The sequence below is a fragment of the Gambusia affinis genome, linkage group LG10 (genome assembly GCF_019740435.1).
Source record: "Gambusia affinis linkage group LG10, SWU_Gaff_1.0, whole genome shotgun sequence".
In the NCBI taxonomy this organism is placed as follows: Eukaryota; Metazoa; Chordata; class Actinopteri; order Cyprinodontiformes; family Poeciliidae; genus Gambusia; species Gambusia affinis.
This window is the reverse complement of record NC_057877.1, coordinates 1,645,298-1,668,728: the sequence shown is the minus strand read 5'-3', so window position 1 is coordinate 1,668,728 and position 23,431 is coordinate 1,645,298. Positions and strand designations below refer to the sequence as shown.

General features: G+C 40.1%; 1 protein-coding gene across 1 annotated transcript in view; it reads left to right on the top strand.

Moving 5' to 3' along the window:
• The first annotated feature begins 23,332 nt into the window (after positions 1 to 23,332).
• The window catches only part of LOC122838835 (neuroligin-1-like), a 50,722-nt gene continuing 50,623 nt past the window's right edge, over positions 23,333 to 23,431 (top strand). Inside the window, exon 1 of the mRNA XM_044129818.1 lies at positions 23,333 to 23,408. The gene's annotated coding sequence lies outside the window, so the exon portion shown is untranslated. The remainder of the gene's footprint in view (positions 23,409 to 23,431) is intronic.

The following is a 23,431-nucleotide window of genomic DNA, read 5'->3' as shown; positions in this document are numbered from 1 at the left end:
ACAAACACTGCTGCATGTTTTGCATAAAGAGTGGAGATGGACAAACAAGTAATGATTAACAGAAAATGTATTGGTAAGATAAAGTTAGATGCTACAATATATTATCTTAGTTTATGCTGCATCTGGCCCTTCAGATGTCCTTGAGTGACATGAAAATGAAATATTTCACACAGCAAATTGGTTACATATGTGCACAAATCAAAACGTGCTGCTTTTATTAACACGTGACATATTTTGTTTTCTATTTAAGCATGTTCAGTCAGTAGGCCATGCATCAATAAAAAGAGAAGGGTGAGGATTCCTCTGACAAAGGTGGCCTCAACTCAAAAAGAAAACAATTCAGACAAAATCAAATTATTTGGTGGAGCATGTGTCTGAATAAAAGTGTAGAGCATGGCATTTTATCGATGACACATGATACATCCTCAGCTCTAATCTCCCACTGCACCTTCTCACAGCTGTTCTGCTGATACTTTCATATTTTCCACTCAAGCATAGGCGAATTGATGTCAATGTTATTGCTAATGTCCCTAATAAATATGATTACGATATTTCTGCAATCCCTAGAGTTGAAATCTCTACAGAATTTCATGTTTTATTGTTTAGCGCTGGGTGAAGATAGCATTTCATGTATTATGAACTTTATTATTAAAACTATCTACCATTTATGAAAACAATGTCAAGAAAATGCATGTTTTTCTTTTTATTCAAATAATGCTTCTTGGTAATAAGTCTTATACTGTTTATTTGCCATTAAATTATGACTCAATTGTAAGAAAAATGCATCGGTGAAACATGTTTATGAAAACACATATGTTTAGTGATATGTATCTATTTATGGATACTTATTCTGTCTACTTAAATTATTGGAAAAGGAAATGTAATGAACAAATTAACAAAGGGATCCCCAGGCATCTTGTTTTCAGTTATAAAGGGTGAGAGTTATTGGTTGGTTGTTACGCCAAATGTTGCCAGACGATTAAATTAACTTTTCATTATCAAATATGTACATTCTACAGAAGAACTGTGATCAACCAGACCTTTGACAACAAAAGGAGAAACCACATCTTCTCCAGGAGGTTACTGTCAGGTACAACGTATACTGGGAGTTTGTGTGCCTGCTTGTATTAAATATATGAATCAATGTTGTTATTATTATTATTATTATTATTATTATTATTATTATTATTATTATTATTATTATTGTTGTTGTTGTTGTTGTTGTTGTAATTTCAAGTTCTATCCATAAGATTACATTGGCACCTGCACAATTATAATCCTGCTACAATGCCCAGAAAGAACATGATTATTTTCTGTAGATAGATTCCCTCACAATGTTTATATTTTTCCTAAACTAAAATTCCCACTGGGTACCTCCAGAGCTACCCAATTAAAACTTTGAATATTGAGCTCCAGGAATCAATAAACTCACTTAATTTGACAAAAATAGATAATAAAAAGGTTAAAACGCTGCATACTCTTGCACATAATTTTCTCTATTTATTTCCTTCTTTCTCTCTTTCTTTGTTGCTTTCTTTCTTTTCTTCTTTCTTTGTTATCATTTATGGCCTTAAAAAGCTGGCTTTCAGACAATTTCTATTGATCAGAGTAGGAGTCCAGGTCTGTTTTGCCCCTCCTGATGTGTTATTTTGTGTTATTTATTATTTGAAACAACAACTAGGAGGAAACGTGTAGAAAGCTGATGTCCTATGTGGGATCATTACAGCTGACTTCTGTCTATCTGTGTGTGTGTGGGTCTGATATGTGTGTGTGGGTGTGCGTGCTGAGGCGCTGACATGCAAGCAGACCCGGCCACTGCTGTTAATGGACAGCTAATATCATGAGTGAACGGTAAAAGCGGAGGCTGCTTCGTGAGCAGATAGAAAATCAATAGCCTATTAGAGTGTACAGGGCGAGGGGTGGGTGGGCATGAGGGCAGGCGAAGGGGTGGGGGGGGAGGCAAGACTGGGCAAGACTGGAAGGACTTGGGAGAGTGAAGAGATTTTAGCTTTAATCACAAATACAACTACACTAACACAGTAGCTACAAGAGTCTGTGTAGCACAAAGCTGCTCTTACATTGCTGTTCATGTCTAAATTATTTGTCATTTTGCTTAAGAGGATTTTGCTGGCCTTTCTATTGCCTTAATGTGCAATTTTACTTGAAAAATATTCTCACTTCCAGAACAGTCTGGGATTTCTCCCATTGACTTGGATTGTCTCCATTAGATTTTTCTACCTGGCCAATCAGAGAACAGAAGGAGAACTTGTAGACGCCTAGTACAAACCCGGTTTTTACAAGGCTAGGATTTAGGAAAATTTGAATGATTTTTAGAAAAAAAAAAAAAAAGCTAAATAAGCCCCTATGTACTATGCATTTATTTCATCAATCATCATTTATCATGAAAAATGTCTTGTCAAGCTTTTTGGTTCATCATTGTCATGGTGAATTTCAATTTATTGTTAAAAGTAAATGAATTATCCCAGATATGATAGCAAGGCCACCTCAAACAGACCTCACAGATTTGTCTAGACTTTGTCCCGACTTGTCTTTATTCCTCAACTATCCTGCTCATCGTCCTGTTTCATCCTCTTTATCTGATTTTTTTTATCATTTTCTCTTATTGTTCTTAACATTTATTATCAAACTTTCTATCAAACTCTTTCTAGTTTACCCTCATTACATCCCACCTCCTCTGTTTTGTCCCATATTATCTCCGTTATCCCAATTCTAGATTTGTTACATCTCACTCACCCCTTAACCTTCATTGCGACTATTCTTATTCCCCTCAATAAATGGCACATCAGCTATATGCCATTTATTTTTTATCTGTCTTTATGTTCCTGTTCACCCTACTCATCCTCCAACAAACCTTCAGATGTCATGTCCATGATCCTTTTGTCTCAATCAAAAGCTGGATCAAATGAAATATTTTACCATGTTTTGGATGCACCACCTGTTGTTTTCTGGTGAATCACCAATTTTTAAAAGGTCTGACTAATTCTGACTTTGACCTGATTTCTTTCTCTGAAAAGTTGATAAATATAAAGTCAGACTACTGTTAACTGCGTACATACAGACATGACCTGGTGGCGGGTGGAGTTGGGGGGGGTCTATCAGTCAATCTGGTCTCACAGCAGAGCAGTAGAGGACAATGGCTGACTGTCAGACCCTGGCATAGGTAGAGATGATTGGTGGATATGATTGGTTTCTTATGTAAATGTCGGCAGATCGTCAATCTCCCAAAATTAAGGAAGTCGGGGTCGATTTAACAGAAGGCCAATTTATTGGTGCATAAATTGGCCATATAGTACCATATAGTCATGTGATTGGCATTCCAATCAAACCCAAATTTAGAACTTTTGTGGTATTACAGAGTTAGTCAGTTAGTATTGAACACACTAGAGCACATCACCATTAAGTGATCGCTCAGTAAACACGCCCAGATTTCCATTCAATGCACATGATTCTGATGCAATGATTCTGCACATCGTGGAATTCTTTTGTAAATGACTCTTCAAATGTCTGAGTCAATAAAGTCCAGAGAGCTGAACAAAGTGAAGCATTCTGCAACACAGAGTGTGGGAGAGACAGAGAGGAAATGGGAGCGAATGCTGGAGGGTAGCAGCAATAATGAGAGGAAAGTCCAGCCTGTGCGTGTCCGCCAGCCTCAGCAGCCTCTAGCTGACTATTAGTAGCTGTAGCACAACCACAAGGCTCTGTAATAGTCAATTAAACCTCTTTATCTGGGATGCCTGCATCTCTTTCTTCTTGTCCTCCTCCTCTGTGCGCTTTATCCTGTGTGCTCTTTCCCTTCGCTTATCTTTATTCTTCCCCCATATTTGTCCTTTCCACTTCCTCCTCCGTTTTCTACCTCCTCCTTGAAATCCAAATAATCTACTTGCACAAAAAAAAAACACCTCCCAGCGGCGGTAGCTCGCCGAGAAAACTGTGTTTACATGGAGAGCCTTAATGAGCTGTCTTTGGGTTTGTGTGAATGTCTGTATGCACTATGCCTTTGGTCTAACTAATATCTGAAAAGTGTGCTGTGTCTGTAGGCATTGCTCTGAATCTTTGTGAAGTCAAGCTGAAGCAAAGTGTCTTGCCTTCAGTGAATGATGGACTTGTTTACTGCACTGCAACAGCAGAGATTTAAAGCTGCAATATGGTGCAAAAATGACTAATTTATTAAATAATCAAGCATTAAATGGAGCATTAATTATTTCACTCTTGAAATGCAAACCAACACAGCATTAGGAGAGACTTGCAAGCTACCATTAGAATAAAAACACTTCTGACATTTCAACAACACCCTCTTTATAGAGTAAATATAAACAGCATCTCTACACCAATTTGGTAGAACATAACAATGTCTTCTTGCTTAGAACCTCTTGGAATTACATTGTAAGAGCCAATAGCTGTATTTCCATAGACCATATATTTGCTTAATGAAAACTCAGCAATTTTGAAAAAAAAATAATAAAAAGGTTGAGGTGGTTTTGGCTGCAATGAAATTGGTTTATTTTGCAAAACTTCAAAGGAAATACTTTTTTATATTAACAGTTTTTATTTATTTATTTTTGTTTACTCATGATCTCCTTGAATATTCTTCAGATTTTGCATGGAAGTAACTCAACATTAGCAGGGAACTGAAATCTCCAGACACAAAGAGAGTCTATACATCAATTAATAAATTACTGAAATCATCAAGTTTGAAAAAACTATTGCCTGTTGAGTCTCTGCATATGAAAAATAAATTTTCAATGCCTCTAAGTGGGTATTTTTCAAACTCTAGCCCCTTGTATATGACATCCGCAACGCAAACATCATCTCAAAGTGATGGCAAGAAAAAAACATTATAATGAACACAAATGAGCCTCTAAAGGGTTCATATACAGCAGTCATCAAATGTGGCATAAATAAGCAGACGCTCGATATCAGAGCCACTGCGGCCTCGTTAAGCAAAATCATCAATGTCATATGGAGAGAGTGAGGAAGGAGAGAAAAGGCAGCAGCTGCACACAAGCTGAATCATCTGCTTAGTGTCTGTGAGTTTCACATTTTTTTATTTACGTATTTTAGTCTGTTCTGTAACACAGCTGGTCTGTAGATGGATCCATAAATACATAAACCATGATACATCCATAAGACATTTGTTTTGTAACTGTTACACCAGACTTGTGCAATGTGTGGCGCTGTTTTAAAATTCTATGAAATATTTGCTTTAGTTTTGCAAATGTATTCATCAAATTATGTGAATGAAGCAATTACACAAAGCTCTTTTAGTCAAACCTAGCAGCGCTACGCTACACTCTAAAAAGAAAATAGCTGATCCAACTTAATTGAATTGCTTCAATTGGTAACAAGTAATTCAATTAATTTTATCCAACCTAATTTATTAAGTTTGGTTAACTTGACAAATTTAAGTCAGTCTTACTCAATTCATTTACTTTATTCCAAATAAAAAAAATTTAATCCATCTTACTTAATACCTTCATGCTACTCAGAAATTCCACTTGGTTAAAATAATAAATCTACACAAATGGAACATTTTAAATTTTATTGTGAAAGCATCACAAACTTACAGGTTTTTCACAAAATATTATACATTAAACATGCTACACAGATCTTTTGAAACTTCATAAGGGATATTACATTTCCACTTCAAATGTGAAGCGCAGAGCCTTTGGATAAGCCAGGTTAAGGGAATATATCAAACCCAGAAGCAGGGCACATGCTGAGGCAACTGAAGTCAGGTCCTGCAACACCTCCACTCCCTCAATGACGATGCCAATGTCTTCTGGGGGTTCTTTCAATTCCTCTCACTCCTTCCGAACCACAAACACTGCCATGGTGAGTTGTTTGAGTTCCATCTGGGCATCATCTCTGCTGCTGCCCTGTAGTGAGTTAAACAATATGTTAAAATTTGAACACTGTAACTAATCTCTCACTACAGAATTTGGAAAATAAAAGCCTTGTGAATGCAAGCACCAAGTATAAGATGTACAGCTTGTGAATTGAACAGTGGTTTACGGCATTTAAAATATCCTTGATAAATTTTCCAAGTTCGAAGTTGCATTACAAATTGAATAACTCAAAGGGTGATTTTTAATGTTTTTGAAAAGATAATGCATGTATATAGCTTTATATATGTTCCATCATATTACAGGCTTTAGCTTAAAAAACAATTTCTTAGATCCGTGGTCCGCAACCAACGGACCTTGGTCCGGATACGGACCCATATGCCATCCCATCCGGACCCGGAATAAATTGTTAAAATATTTGTTAATTTTGACGGGAGAATTAATTTTAAACCGGCGCATTTATTTATTTTTTTCCCTATCTGACAAGTGCTTTTACTAGGGGTGGGTAAAATAATTGAAGAATCGATGCATCGCAATAATTTCATGCAAAATTCATAATCGATTAGGGGGCTCCTCAGAATCGATTCACCTCCTGACACGTAGGGGGCGCTGCGAGTTTGGTTAGTGTGCTGAGCACCTGAGCGCATAACAACAGTCATGGCGAGCAGCTGTAGAAAGCTAACTCCGTCAACTTTTAAGTCAGATGTTTGGGCTCATTTTGCTTTCCCGTCTAAATCTGGAACTCAAGAAGTCGACAAAAGCAAGGTGGCATGTAAGCTGTGCCAGAGAGAATTAAAGTACTGCAGTAACACGACAAACCTGCGCAACCACTTAACCAGATACCACGCAGATGCGCTACAAAAACCCGAAGCACAATCTGTTGACTCCAAACAGACACAAATCGACAAATCATTCATCTCTAAACTTCCGCCAAGCTCTGCCCGCGCACAAAAAATCACAATGTCTGCAGCCGAGTTTATTTGCAAGGACCTACGACCGTACAGTGTTGTTGAAAACAAGGGTTTTAAGAATATGCTAAAGATACTCGAACCACTATGATGATCAGTGTGGATCAGTTGCTTTTTCTGAACAAGAATTTCCACGTGCCCACTTAGTTTGTAACCAGAAATGAAGAACTGTACTGTTACAGTACAATTCTTTATTTCTGGCTACAGTACTATAGTTCAGTTCAAGATATGTTCAAAAATTAGAGGTTAATCACTACATGTTCAAAAGCTAAGAATGTTTACAAGCACTAAACTTTTTCAGTGCAATTCAGTTGAATACAACCCTATGATTTGTTTTTAAGTCTGCACTAATGTGCACAGATGTTATTGAAATGCATTTTTATTTATATTAGACTTTCAAGAGATAAGCAATGCATAATTTTATTTTACATGCACTTTATTTTTTATTGTTTATTAAGAACAGTTTTCTACTTTAAGCGCATTGCAGAAAGAAGTTTGTTTCATTGCTCAGAAATGTGATGTTACAGAAGTTTGTATGAAAATAAATATTTTAAAAATGTCACCATTTTCTTAAATCATTTGTGTCTTCACAACTTTAAATCAATATCGAATCGAATCGCAACAGCAATAATCGAAATCGAATCGAATCGTGAGGTTCCTAACAATACCCAGCCCTAGCTTTTACCAGCACTGCACTGAGCAAGAATTGGAAGCTACAAACCAATCGCGTGCGAGTCATACTAACCACGTGGTTCAACTAGCGAATCAAATCGCCAGCTTGAACTCAGAGCGAGTTGTATGAGCAAACCGAAGCAGAGGTTTGTAGCCAGGCACAGACATCCACGCAGTGTGATATAAGGAAGAGGAGGTGAAAGGCGAGCGAAAAGCGATTGAAGCGAGAAACGCAGGGTGATACAGAAAGACAGGGCGTGAATTAGTCAGAAGAGGTGCAAACACTATGGCGCTTTCTAAAAAGAGAAAAGTAGATGCCGAAAATCGAGCGTTCAACACGGAATGGACTGATGCATACATGTTCATTCTTCCACCCGCGAGCACGAAACCAGTGTGCCTCATATGCTCATATGCTTGTTAAAATGTTGGCAGAATGTTGAACTCAGAGCGAGTTGTATGAGCAAACCGAAGCAGAGGTTTGCTCATACAACAATTCACTTAAAACGATTTTTCAATTTCGTTGGCATGTATCTATATGAGGCTATCGCGGTGAGGGATTATTTAATTGCTTACAGGAGATTTTTATCTCAGATGGAAGGAGAACTGGTTAATCCGGAAGCAATTCAGCTTTTAAGAGGCACAACAGAAAAAATTTATTATGAATTGGTTTATTTGAACCGAATGATTGACGGATGGCCAAGACAAGAAGGTGCTACTTCAGTGTGGAGGTTCCTCCACAAATAACCCAGTGTTAGTATTTATTTAAACGTTTTCATACCATACATTTATAATTTCATTTGTTTGTGTGTTTATTGTTTTAGGTTGTTTACTATTATGGGTGCACACATTTAGTAAACGCCCTTGTTTGGTAATTATTAATTATTTTGTTTTGCTGAGTTGAAGGACTGGCTGAGGGAGAAGACTGGTTGAAAGGTAAACCAGGAAGTGGAACAAACCATCAGGCTGCTGGACGCAGGGGACCTGATGTTAAAAGAACTTTCCTCTCTCTAGTTATAGCATAAGTCCTTAAATATTTTGATGTTAGGTTTGATTTGTTTGTTATGGTGTTGTAGTTAAAATATGTTGGTTTAAATTAATTGTTTATGTTTATACATTGTCTTTGTCTCATCTCCCACCCCTTCTTGTGTGTGTGTAGGCTAGCCTTTGTGTTTAAATTCCCCTGTGTGTTCATTGTAGGAGGTCAGTTTTGGTTTGTTATCCTGAGTTAGGTATGCTTTAGTTGTTTTCTTTTGGGCCCATTTTTGTCATATTTTGAAATTCAATGTTCTTTTTGTTGAAGAAATAATAGAAAAATAAATAGAATTTATTCTTTTTATGCCTTTGTCCCTGTGGTTTACTGGACGGACCGTAACATTCAGACATAAATGTCCCATTACTTTTTCTAAGACTTTCACATCTGAGTGGAGCTTTTCATCAAATACGTTTCCTTGAAAGGAATGGCGGACAACAGAATGATATGAACGAGAGAAACCAAAGGTATCAAGTTAATTACTGGTTATACTACGGAGTTGCTGGAGTTCTGGCTTTACTTTGTGTCTGACAAAGTAAGACACAAAGTCTCTGCTTCCTCTCTGCTCAGTCTCTGCTCAGCAGAGACTGAGTGGTTTTTAAGAAGGGTGGGGACCATGTAGAACAGAAAAGCAATCAGTCCTGGCAGGTGCACTCACTGTAAAATGTAATAAGTTCACTTTACTTAAGTTTAAGTTAGTATAGTCAACAGACTAAGCTGGAATGAGTTCAGGTCACTATACTTTTTGAGTAAGATATACTTTTACATTTTACAGTGTATGGTCAAGATGAACTCTATACTGCAATCCAAGAGGCAGAAAAGGCATGTAATGATGCTTCTGACATAAAAGTTTTAACTGTGAACAAAAGCTCACATGAAGTGCAGCTGTCCTTCGTGGAGAATGTGATCCAGGAATCTATTAAAAGTTTTGTGACCTGGGAAATGTGGATTCCAGTAGAAGAAAGGGACAATATAGAAGACAGAGTAAAAGAAATGAAATTGATGAAAAATAAACTTCAAACAAGAAAATCGCAGTTTGCCATAGCACAAACGATTGCAGAGGAGGAGAGGAAATCAGATGCTGCTCAATTAGACCTTACATCTTTTCCTATACTAGCGCAACCTGCGCCCAGTGTAAAGATTAGACCCATTTGTCTACCAAAATTTCATGGCTGTAAAAGAAACTTTCACAGATGGAGAAAAGACTGGGAAAGTCTGCAGAAGCAGGGAGAACCAAGTGACTCAGTGGAAGTGAAAAAGTTTCAGTTGTTGGATAGTGTAGATGAAAGGATCTGTAATGAATTACACCCGTCTGCTTATGATACTGCTGCAGATATGTTTCGAGTGATGGAAAATAGGTATGGCGGCAAGTCAAGCATTGCTTTAGAAATTATTGAAGAGCTTGAGAAGACTCCACCCCGGAAAGCAAACCAGCCAAGGAAAGTGATAGATCATATTCAAGCAATTGAAAAGGCTCTAGCTGACTTAACAGAGTTAGGTAATATTGGAGCAATGAAAAATCCTCTGGTTATTAAATCTTGTTGAAGAAAGAAATATTAAGTTAGCTTAATTTGGAAAAAGCTTGGCTCTCTCTATTTCCTTCCTATTCCCGGGTTCTTCCAGCAAGCAGCGTGTGCCAATCAGGAGCAACATGCGTGATGACGTCACAGAGTTACAGCGTTTAATCTCACAACAAGCAACGTATGAGTTAACAAGAAAACTGCAGAGTTACAGAGACATACATTCATTACCTGAGACAGACAAAGAATAAAAACAGAGACAGAGAAAGAAAAAGCAAAGACATGTCTTTGGAGAAGGCTGATGCCAGAACGGCAGGAAATAACAGCGATCTAAATTATTATTATCGTGTTCAATCTCTTTATAGTGGAGGCGTTTCTCTCCTTGTTAATGTATTCATTAAGGCGTACCCCTGGTTCGACCAACCAGGAGCTCCCCTGGACACTCAGAGGAACTTAGACCTTCCCCTAATTTCACGCCAGAGATCAAAGGCCATTTGGTTTCCGAGAGGACAAAGGAGCAGGGGCAGCTGCGTCCTGGTCTTCTGGCTCTAAGGCCATTTGGGCAAATAAAAGCATACAACAAGACTTCACAGATACCTGTGAAATTCGGAGTGCCTCCTGGCCAAATCAAGTAATTTAGCTTAAGGAAAGATTATCTTCACAAACCTAATTCTGGTCTACTGCATTCAGCATTTTCCAAAGATTTAAGTCCTTGCTTTATCACATAAAATCCTGAACAGTTTTCTAATACTAAACAACACATTTTCATTGAAACAATTTCCATTTGGTTCAGATATTATCATAGACAGTACAATTTTCAAATACATTCAGCATTCTCCATTCTAAACTTAGATAATACACTTTGGTTATAAACTTGCTATTAATACTTAGAAAATGTCTTAGAAATCAAATGTTAATGATCTCAACATTCTATGTTGCATTTTAGTTTAAACCCTGCCAGATGTGGTTCTAAAAAACCTTTGATGTTCTGTGAACCCAATCGGCTTCTGCCCTGCACTAGATGCTAATTTCGTGGCTTCCTGAGCCCTGATAACAATACTAAAAGATCTCCTTTGATCTGCATCTAGTTCCTGACCTTTGACATTTACCCTGCTGGGTAATTTCCTGTAAATTCTTCACAGAATATCTGTTTAAAACTAAGAAATTTATACAACATAGAATGTTCAAGATACCTTTTACACATGACATAAAATTAACTGTTTAAAGCATTAGAAATAATCATTTTTCTTAACAGTCCCCCTTTTGAGATCTTCAAAAAAGATCTCAACAAATAAATTCATCAAGGCTTCAAATAGAGGAACCAAAAACTATGTAGTAGTCGAACTTATATAGTACACTCAATTATATATCAGTAGCCAAATTATATAACAGTCCCCCTTTTTAAATAGAGCCTCCCAGCTCCACAACTCCCTTTGTCGCATAACGACTGCTTTAATGAGTTACAGGTTCTGGGAGTGGAATTTGCATAATATCAGACGAAACAGGAAGGTCCAGGCTCGAGACCAGTTTCTGGACTCGACTGGGTGCCCCTGGAGCTCATCAAACGGAAGCGGTCTGAACCTCGCTTCACCGGACCACACTGAGTAGTGGAGAGGACATCCCATGCTGTTCGTCTACAAGGGAAAGGAGACACCTGGTTCCATTGGAGTCAGTGCACGGCAGCCGAGGAGCCACAACGCGCGTTCCGAGTGATACAGGAGGACCTGCAGCATCAAGCTTCAGTTGAGGAGCACAGCCGGGCACGGCCAGAAGCAGACGTGGATCTACTGTCCCGAGAAGAAGTGTAGCAGGGTTTCTGTCGTGGCCACTTCATCTTCCTGAAATTCGAGGTTTACAGGGCTCGGAAAAGGAGATTTTATTTTCTCTGTTCCGATGTCCTTCCATGGGGAGAAGGAGATTTCATCTTTTGTTTTTTTAAAAGAATCTCACTGAAATGAGGCATAATAATCCAATTTTCAGTAGAGCAACGGACGCTCAGTTAGTCACCTGAGCTGTGGAACTAAGAAGGGAAACAGGTTCACGACGGATAAGGATGCAAGAGCATCATCATCAGCTTCACATATTTTTTCTTGCGTTTTCTCGTTTATTGCGACCTTTCGTTTTTTGCGCATGTTTTTGGTCATTTCTTGACGAAGAATTCGTATTTTTCCAAGGACTATTGCAGGATATTTTATTGTGGAAAAAAACTGGAAAAAGTGTTTTGTAATTTTATGTGTTTATGGTTTTTGCATTTTATGCTTTGAGCTGTTGTTTGTACTGTGTTTTAGTTCTATGGGGATTATGGAGTTTTATGATTTGTCATATTTTTAAACCCATAGGTATGTTTTACTCTTAGATTTAATTGGTTGAAATTTTGTGGTTCAACGGGTAAGTATTGAAAATTGTGGGTTGGCACAGGTTTCCATTTGACAGGTTCGGATGATGGTGTTCGGCTTAAGACACATGGATGGGCAGTGTAAGTCCTATTACAGTCTCAGTGAGAAGCCCACCACCTCCTCCCCTTTATCAGATGTTTTTTGTGGTCTTACTGACGAGGGAGTTGTGGAGCTGGGAGGCTCTATTTAAAAAGGGGGACTGTTATATAATTTGGCTACTGATATATAATTGAGTGTACTATATAAGTTCGACTACTACATAGTTTTTGGTTCCTCTATTAGAAGGCTTTGTGAGGTCTATAATTAATAGACCTCAAAAGGGGGACTGTTACGGAAAATTATTATTTTTAGTGCTTAATACAGCTAATCTTACCCCAGGTGTAAAAGGTATATTGAACAGTCTGATTTTGAACACATTTCTTAACAATCTCTAGAGAGTAAACTACCTGATGTTATAAAGAGAGACTGGCTAGTTTTTATGTTTAATCCTGCCAATGCAGTTACACCAGATAACCATTTTGATAGTCTTCTCAAATTTTTAAAAACACAGGAAGAAGTTCTAGAGAAATTGGAGCAACTTGGAGTGAGTGAAAAGGTTGAGAAGAAGTTTGAGAAACGACATGCTTTTACTCGATCCACAAGAAAGAATCATGCCTGTATTGTGTGTGGAGACGCAAGACATGGAGATAAAATATTCTTCTGCAAACAGTTCAAAGCAATGAATTTACCTGAAAAGCTCAACATTGTAAAGACGTTGGATACATGCAAAAGGTGTTTGAGAAAGCATGGAGATGCTGATTGCATCAACACTTACCTTTGTAGAGATAAAGATTGTAAGAAAAGAAGCTTTTCAGATCACCATTTCCTCCTTTGCCCAAATGATAAGTTTACAAAGGTTGAGACTGATAAACCAAGAAGGGAAAATACACTGACAGAAGAGCAGGAAAAATTTATAGCTGGACTTTCACCAGAACTAGCAGAAGAATGCAGAGAAGCCTTTTCAAATGTGACTGGTTCAACAAAAAACACAAGGTGTGAAGCCTCTGGGCTTATGGATTCATATGGACTAAAAGAGCAACCTGTCATTCTAATGCTATTGGAAGTCACTGCGAACGCAGGCCAGAAAATTGGGACTTGGCTTCTGATACTAATTACATTACTCATCAAGCAGCTAAAAGGTTGAGCCTAGAAGGTGAAAACATAACATTAGTTGTTCATGGTGTTGGGGGAATGTCAGTCAAAGTTAGAACAAAGAGATACCTGTTAAAAGTGAGAGTTAAGACCCCCAAAGGCACAGTGAAAGCTCACCAACTCATTTGTTATGGACTTAGTGAAATTGCTAAAGTGCTTAGTCATTCAACCTCAACAGTTGCAAAAGTTTTTCTCGGATGTTGGCCTGGAGGACCTTAAAAGACCAGATACCATTGAGCTGCTAATAAGCCACAGAGAAGGCAGACTGGCCCCTCAAAGAGTCAAGGTTGTTGGAGACTTGGTCTTGTGGAACAGTCCACTCGGCATGACCGTGGGAGGAGCTCATCCAGATCTTTGTGAAGACGTCGATGTGGCAGCATACAGGTCAGAAACACACTTTGCTCGTTCTATGCGCATTGCTGCTGTAAAGTATAAAGAAGCCTGCAGTTTCGAAGAAGTTAAAGCAGAAAGCAAAAACACAACTGTAGTGTTATGTCGTTCATGTAGGTTGCTACTCCTTCATGTCCTTCCAAGAGTTTCGTCATCTCACGCTGAAAGATTTCTGGGGCACTGGTAATACCAAATGGTAGCCTGTTGAAGTAGTATCTACCAAATGGGGTTATAAAGGTTGTTAATTTGACACTCTCTGGATCAAGTGGTATTTGCCAAAATCCGCTTGCATCATCCAACAGTGAAAACACTTTGGCGCCTGCCAGTTTAGGCAAGATGTCATCCACCGTTGGTAGGACATACTTTTCCCTTTTGACTGCTTTATTAAGCTCTTTCAAATCGACGCAGATTCTAATTTGTTCTTTGTTTTTCTTTGGCACGGGCACCATTGGAGCACACCACTCTGTTGGATCTGAGATTGGTTGAATAACTCCACCGTTTACCATACGATCCAACTCTTTCTTCACTTTTGGTAACATGGGAACTGACACTCTCTTGCTGTTGTCACACTATAGGGAGCTGCACCCTCTCTTAGAGTGATCTTAACAGGTTTGATTTTCAACCTTCCTATTTCATCAGGACAGGATTCACTGATAAGTGCTGGAGCTCTTATTTCCTCCATGCGTTTTATCAGGCCCATGGCAACCACAACATTGCGACTCAGGAGGTGGCTGCATGGACCTTACCAACCTCCGCCCACAACCGACCCACGTGACCGCAAGTCTCACAAGCAAAGCCTCGTAGCGCATTATTGCTATGTAAACATGACTCCATTAGTGCATCATTTCTACCGGATTTTCACAATATATCAGCTACTACAATAGACAGAGGAAATAACAAGTTCATGTCATCATCTGGGAGGAGGTTACTGGTTTTTCAGTCACAAGCTGGTTGCAAACCTGAGGCTAGCAGGTGTCAGTCAGTCAGTTATGGTTGATCTGAAATTTGGTTTGATGACCTCAATATGAGAAGCTACCGACTGAGGAACCAAATAGCTCTGTTAAGGTAAAGAAGCCATTTGTTTGTTAAAATTTTATGAAATATATTTGTTCTATTTGATGTTTGTTATGAATGACGTATAGTCACAAACAAACGAGGTAATTAGTCCAACGTTTAGAAACTACAGCAGCTGTAATGCGCCACAGCAAAGGTAAAATAACCCGAACAGGTGATCAACTCAAAACCACTCGTACCATTTTACTCTCTCTCTCTTTATAGTTTAAGCACACTTGTTACCGTATCAACCGCCTGCGCCCCGCAAGACGAGCAAAGACTACGTTAGAAACAAAACATTCAGTCCCTTACAACATCAAGTTTCCAGGCTTGATATTTATTTCTGGATTATTAATCAGCGCTTCCCTGAACACAGCGATGGTTGATTGACTAGCTGTACTTGGTGCTAGAGTGGCTAACACGAGTAACAGTTTAGTCCAAAGCCTTTTCTGCTAGGGTGACCAAACGTCCGTATTTCCCGGGACATGTCCGTATTTCACGTCCTGTCCCGGGCGTCCCGGGATATTTTTAGAAAGTGAGGAAATGTCCTATTTTTTGCAGGACCCGGTCCAACGTGTCGCAGTTTCTAGTCACAGTAGACGTTGCATATTGATCTGTTTAGCTAACGTACGACTGTGTAGCAGACAGGCTTCAAGGTGTAGAAGTTGTATCAGTGCTGCCATTATGCTGTACTTAGCTAACGGGAAGCTCGTGTTTGTGAGACTTCCACCCACGTGACCACGTAGAATGGGCATCAGCCAATGAAAAGCGGCCCCTCTGGTAAGGTCCATTGGGGTCCTTTAATCACATTGACTTTAAACCTGAATCTTTTGCCTTTCCTCATTGTGGTGGCTATAAAATAACCCGTACAATTCAGTTTGCATCCAGGGCTGTCTAGTTTGTTTGTTGGTTTTCTTAGTTTTGGCTTAATTGCAAGCTTTTCAAATGTCTCTGATGGTATAACACTAGTATCAGCCCCTGAGTCAAGTTTGAAGACGATGTAAGAACCTTGTATAGGCAGTTTAACGGTCCATGCTTTTGAAGAATCTTCTACGTCTGTGACTCCTCCCAGAAAATATGTCGCATTTCTTTCAATGTTTCTTTTAGGCGCAGTAACTTCACTGACCACACGGGAGCGACACATGACCGCAAAATGACCCAGCTTTTTACAGCTTCTGCACTCGGCATTCCTAGCTGGACATTTATCATTCTTTGCATGTACTCAACCACATCTTGTGCACTTGCGACCTTTATTAACATTTTGATAGTGTTTTGGTTTGACTCCTCCTGTGTTCTGTGCTTTGTTTTCGCTGTATGTCAGCCTCTCGGTGTTGTTGGCGCTTGTAAGCCACTTCACTCAGGTTAGCACAAGCATTAGCTCCATGCTCGCTTACGTGCTGTTTTACTTCCTCTGACTGTCTCACGAGCTCCACCGCTTTACCGAGGGTTAAGTCAGGCATCATTTGCAGCTTCTCAGACATTTCTTTGTCAAGTATTCCTATGACCAATCTGTCTCGGATATTTTCTTCTTTAACGCGGCCAAAATCACAGGTGTCTGCTAACTCATGGAGAGTTCTTATGTATTCCTCCACGGTCTCCCCCGACCTCTGAGCGCGCTGATGAAAACGAGCTCTTTCATGTATCGTGTTACTTTAGGAACGAAGTAGTTGTCTAGTTTGTTTAAAACTATCTCATACTCCTCTTCGTCTTCCCCTTCTTCGAATGTGAACGTCTTGAACACTTGTTCCGCTTCCTTCCCGAGAGAATAAAGGAACGTACAGACCTGGACCTCGCCGTCTTCTAGGTTTAGCTTTGTGGCTACCCGGTAGCGCTGAAATCGCTGCCGCCACTCAGGCCACTGCTCCGGCCGTGAAAAATCGAAGGCTTCTGGAGGTGGGAACTTTGCCATCTTCCGATGTCTTCTGACACCATGTAGTGTTATGTCGAGTCAAGGATGTCACCGGTATTGCGTTTGCACGAAATTTGAAGAAATTAAATGTTCGAAATTGAGCTCTTTCTCAATGTCGAACATTTAATTTCTTCTCCGCTACCCAGCCGTTACCACACCACCGTAACCCCCAACGTTCGCTCTCCTTTTTCCCCCTTCCTTCCAGCAAGCCTTTCACAATAAAACATTTCCCAAAACATTTTCATAACTCCAATTTTCACTCTTACATTATGTTCAACATTAAACATTGAGCTCTTTCTCAATGTCGAACATTTAATTTCTTCTCCGCTACCCAGCCGTTACCACACCACCGTAACCCCCCAACGTTCGCTCTCATTTTCCCCCCTTCCTTCCAGCAAGCCTTTCACAATAAAACATTTCCCAAAACATTTTCATAACTCCAATTTTCACTCTTACACTACTTCCCCCTTACAACAAAAGAAGCGTCCCCGCTTCAAACATGGTAAATAAAATGGGGTGAGATTTAGTATGACAAGAAAACATCCATTTTCATAAACCAGAATTATACTATTATGTAGTACAGGAATGAACTTTTAACACATGAAAAAAAATAGAAAAGAATGGTTTTTTTTAAATCACAACATGACTAAGAAACATACCGAACAGGACATCAGAGTAATCAAAAGACATACCTTAACAGTGAGGAAGAGAAAAAAAAAACAAAAACAAACACAACTTCAGAAGGCAGGGCTATACCTGTCTGGAGGGCGAATGGGGCGCCCGTACCTAGTTTGTAGTTTTACTGGGGGTGGAACTGCACTGACTGGTGGGCCTGCTACTGCAGCTGGAATATGGCCCTCACCTTGACCTCTAGATGGAGTAATATGTGCCATGTCAGGTGTCCTCATACTACCATACTCAAATGTACAAGGCCTAGAGCCTGAAAGGGCGGTTAGAGGGGGGGGGGGCAGTACATGGTGGAGTATCTGTTACAGATGACCTGGGTACAGGGGACCTATATGGCTTGAGACGGTTGTAGTGTACAACTTTGGGTTTAGCTCTGGGATCAAGTTGGTCTAACACCTCATAGTCAACACCCATGTCCGCCTCGAAATCCAACCGTTTTAAAACTCTGAAAGGACCAGTCCATCTTGGAGCCAACTTATGTCTAGACAAAGCAGGGATGTTAACCCACACTAAATCCCCAGGATCATAAGCTTCATGTCTCACTTGTCTGTCGTAATAGTGCTTCTGTTGTAAGGCTGCAGCAGCAATGTTAGTAGCTGCAATGTCAAAAGCAGAACACAGTTTATTTAGGACACTAGTAGCATACTCATTAGGTGCACATGTAGGTGTTTGTCTATTGTTAGTGGGAGTACTAAGTAAAAGATCGGCTGGTAAACGAGCCTCCCTACCATGAACCAAAAAGAATGGGGTGAAATTTGTAGTGGAGTGTACACGAGTGTTGTATGCAAACTCAACCTGCTTCATGTGTTCATCCCATTCACCCCCTTTTGAATAAAGGTACTTAGCTAACTGGTCTTTTAGTGATCTGTTAGCCCGTTCCACCATTCCATCTGACATTGAATGATATGGAGATGTCCTTGTTTTGTGTACACCCATCCTTGAACACAGACATTTAATAAGGTCTGAGTCAAACTGACGTCCCTGGTCTGTGTGTAAGCTTTGGGGAACTCCATGACGACAAATGTAGTCCTCAAACAAACACTTTGCTACAGTAACGGCTCTCTGGTCAGGAAGCGCATACAGGTTAATGTACTTCGTGAAATAATCCATTACAACAAGCATGTATCTGTTTCCATGAGTAGTGAGGGGCAATTCTGTGAAATCCATTGCTATTTTTTCAAATGGTTTTGAGACAACAACATGTTTCAAAGGGGCCTGCTGACGGGGCGTTGGCGGGCGCCGTGCCTCGCACACCACACATTCTAAACACCACTCAGTTATATCTCGGGACATGTAAGGCCAGTAGCACCTAGCCTGAGCACACTGTAAAGTCTTTACTGCATCAAAATGTCCAGCAAGAGAATGACCATGTAGTGCCCTGAACACTTCCTTTTGCAGACCACTTGGAACAACAATCTGCACAACAGGATCACCAGGGGGATGTCGAACCTGCCGACAGAGAAGCGAGTCACTGACAATTAGTTTTGGAAACTCTCTCCAAAAATGTCTATGCTCTGCGGAGCACTTCAGAAGAAATTAAATGTTCGACATTGAGAAAGAGCTCAATTGTTTCTGTGGATTATTCTACAAGGAGAATCACAGTACTTGGACACCCACGAGTCTTACAATAACACTAACACATTCTCGGGTTGCTGAACAGTGTGTTGTCGGTTTTTTACCGCGCTCCAGTATAACGTCACTTCCTTGTTCTACTCCAACGTAACCTTACACATAAAATAGTTCCATTACATTACAACAACTACCAATAAAGAGTTCATTGATTGGTGGAAGTGGGAGAGCATAGGAGCAGCTTGTGAACCAAAGTGTGGTGGATGTCGCTGTGGGACATGTCAGCCAGGTGGGAAAGATATGACATTAATGGAGGAGAAAGAACTTGAAATAATTAAACAAGGTTTTACTTATGTGCAAGCAGATAACAACAGTGATGCTCCCCACTGGGATGCAAAGTATCCTTGGATTGTAGAACCCGCTTGTCTTCCCAATAACAGGAAAAGTGTTGAATCAACTTTCTTAAGAACAGAAAGACGATTAAATAAAGAGCCTGAATGGAAAACTGTCTATGCAAACCAGGTGCATGAAATGGTGGAAAGAAAAGCAGCGATAAAACTAACAGAAGACACTCTAAACAACTGGAAAGGACCAGTATGGTATGTAAACCATCAGGTGGCGCCAAATCCTCATTCTGTGACCACTCCTGTGCGTTTAGTATGGAACAGCAGTCAAAGATTTGAAGGTCTAAGTATGAATGATATTCTGCTGAAAGGTCCTGATGTTTTAAATCCTATTCGTGCTGTTCTACTCAGGTTCAGAAGGGGACTGCATGCTGCCCTGGGAGACATTAAAAAGATGTATAACTCTGTGTGGCTAGAGGACCTGGAGAGACATCTACACAGGTTCCTCTGGAGAGACGGCTCAGAAGAGGAGATCGGTGAGTTTGCCATTACCAGAGTTAACATTGGGGATCGACCTGCTGGATGTATTGCCCAAGTAGCGATGCGAGAGACGGCAAAACTGCCCATGTTTGACAGCTGTAAAGAGGAGCGGAGGATCCTGGAAGAAGAATGTTATGTTGATGATATTTTAACATCTGACAATGACCCAGAACTTTTGCATAGACACATTAAGAAGGTGGAAGAGATCTTACAAGCTGGGGGATTCTGTTTGAAACCATGGGTCCTATCAGGTCAAAGTGGGAGGCAAAACATGTCCTTATCTAGCAGAGACAAAATCCTTACACTCCCTAATCAGTTGGAAGAGGATGATAATAAGGCTTTGGGAGTGGGATATCTGGTGGAGGAGGATAAATTGTATGTGATGACATCAATTAACTTCTCAAAGAGGAGGAAAAAAATGAGGATGGGACAAAACTTAGAAGAAGGAGAAGTGAGAATAAAAACTCCAAATCCTCTCACTAGGAGAGAACTCCTTAGCCAAGTCTTTTTGATCCCATTGGGCTAGTCACACCCACCAAACAAAAATGAGCCATTCTAGTGAGAAAGGCTTTTCAAGAAACCAGAACTGCAGGCAAAGCAGGCGATACTTGGGATCAACCACTTTCTGATGGGCTAAGAAATGAAGCCATTGAATTGTTCCAGGAGTATGTTCGCCTGGGCCAAATTAAATTTCACAGGAGTTTAACACCAATCAGTTGGATTGGAAAGCCCATTGGAATAACTTTCTCTGATGGGAGTGACAAAAGTTATGGAGCAGTTCTATACTTCAGATGGGAGACAGAGCAAGGGATCCAAGTGAGACTTGTAGAATCCAAAGCAAAACTAACTCCACTCGACCAGAAAGGAGAACCTGTAAAAGCAGAAATCTGTGGTGCTGTGTTTGCAGTTCGTCTGAGGAAGTATGTTGAAAAGCACAGTAGGATGGAAATTGGAGGGTGGTACCATCTTCTAGATAGCCAAACCGTGTTAGGAGCCATTCAGCGTGACAGCTATGGGTACCAAACTTTCTTTGCTAACAGAATTGGTGAAATACAGAAAACTGGGCCTGTAGCAGATTGGTGGTGGATTCCAGGTGAGCTCAATGTTGCAGACATTACATCAAGAGGAGCATGTCCTGAGCACCTCCAAGAGGACTCACAGTGGCAAAATGGACCAAAATTTTTGGTGCAACCTATTTTCCAATGGCCGAAAAGATCTGCCAAAGACATTGCTATAAGTGCAAAAGAAGCGGTTGAAAAACTCCAAAGAAAAGCTTTCTCAGCAGTAATAACTAGAGCACATTCTAAGCAAACTAAAGAAAAATTGTGTGATGAGGAGGTAACAAAGAATGCTCTAAAAGTTGCAAAGTGTAAAGAAAGGGACAGGGAGCTCAAAATCTCACCTCTTACATTCATTGCCAAGCAGTTAATTCAAGAGAGAAGATACAGCAGTCTTTCTAAACTAGTCAGAGTTATTGCATGGGTGAGAAGAGCTGTTGAAAACTGGAGACTCACTTTAGAAAGTCACCATAGTGGCAGAAAAGTGAAAGTAAAAAGTTCAACAGACATCAAACAATCAACCATCCATCCCGGGCTTGTGAGAATGCACTGAGAGAGGTTTTTCTGGCTGCACAAGAGAATACCTCGTTCCATGACACAACTTTAAACAGACTAGTTGTGTTTAAAGAACAAGATTCTGGACTTCAGGTCTGTGGGGGTCGTATTCAATCCTTTAATGAAGACAAAAGAGCTGTTCCCATTTTACCATATGACTCATGGGTATCCACATTGGTTGCTCTTGAAGCTCATGACGTCAATCATGAAGGCATTGCTGGAACATTACTGCAGATGAGGAAAAAAGCATGGGTGGTGAGAGGCAGAAGATTGGCTAAAAAAGTTGTGGATAACTGTGTGACGTGCCGGAAAATCAGGGCAAAAAGATGTGAACAGATAATGGGGGATCGTCCACCAGAACGAACACTGCCGGCCAGACCATTTGAGTTTACTACTATTGCTCTATTTGGACCTTATGAAGTGAGGGATGAGGCCCGGAAAAGAGTTAAACTGAAAGTGTGGGGCATCATCTTCTGTTGCATGTCATCTAGAGCTATTCACACAGATCTTGTAAGCGATCAGTCAAGTGGAGGTTTTTTGTTAGCATACCAAAGATTTACAGCCTTAAGAGGACATCCTAGAAAGTTATGGTCAGATGGCGGAAAAAACTTTATTGGGGCTAAACCTGTCCTTGCTGATCTTTGTCTGTTTTTGGACCAACTAAACAAAGAGTAAATTCAACATGAAGCTTTGGAACATGGAACTGAATGGAGCTGGAAAATACACCCTGCAGATTCCCCCCATAGGAATGGGGCAGCAGAAGCAGCTGTAATGATAGTCAAGCAAGCATTGCACAATCTAGGATCAGACAGAGTTTTTACATGGAGTGAATTTCAAACATTCCTGTATATGGCAGCTAATCTGGCTAATGAAAGACCAATAGATGCAAGAACTCAAAGTCGAGAAGATTGCATAAGCTACATCACACCAAACTCTCTGCTGCTTGGAAGAACTGATCTAAAAAGTGATAATTGTGGATTTGACTTTAAAAGTTATCCACTCAAGAGATTAAAGTTCATTCAAACAGAAGTGGACGGATTCTGGAGAAAATGGAGTCAATTAGCTGGACCAAATTTGTTTATCAGAAGTAAATGGCATTCAAAGAAGCGAAATGTTGCTGTCAGAGACATTATTTGGCTTGCAGACCAAAATGCTTTGAGAAGTCAGTACAAACTTGGCAGAGTGATCAGTGTAAACTGTGACGGAAAAGGGACCGTAAGAGATGTACATGTACGAACTTATCCAAGTTACCCTGTACCACTTATGAGAGCTGGACAAACAAGGAGGACGAGGAAGGAACTTCAAATGAAGATACCCTCAACAATACTCCACAGAGATGTAAGGCGCACTGTTGTGTTATTGCCAATAGAAGAACAAGAAAACCCTGCTGGGACAAGATCTGGTGAAGAGAGAGAGGCGTGACCTCCTTGGGTTCAAAAAACCAGGAGCTCAAGTGGGAGGTGTCAAGTTAAAACAGCAAATGGTGTATTTGTGTGAGTGCAATAACATCTCCACCCAGCTGGCACGTGGCTCACAGAAAATCAAGCACACCCGTCTCTCACTCAGGCCTTCAAGAGCCTATGAGGCAACTCAGTACACCTGTGTTGAAATGATCTCTACAAACAAAGACCTCATCTTTAAGCTCCTGCAGAAACACCACTGGTAGGAACTGAACTTTAAACCTA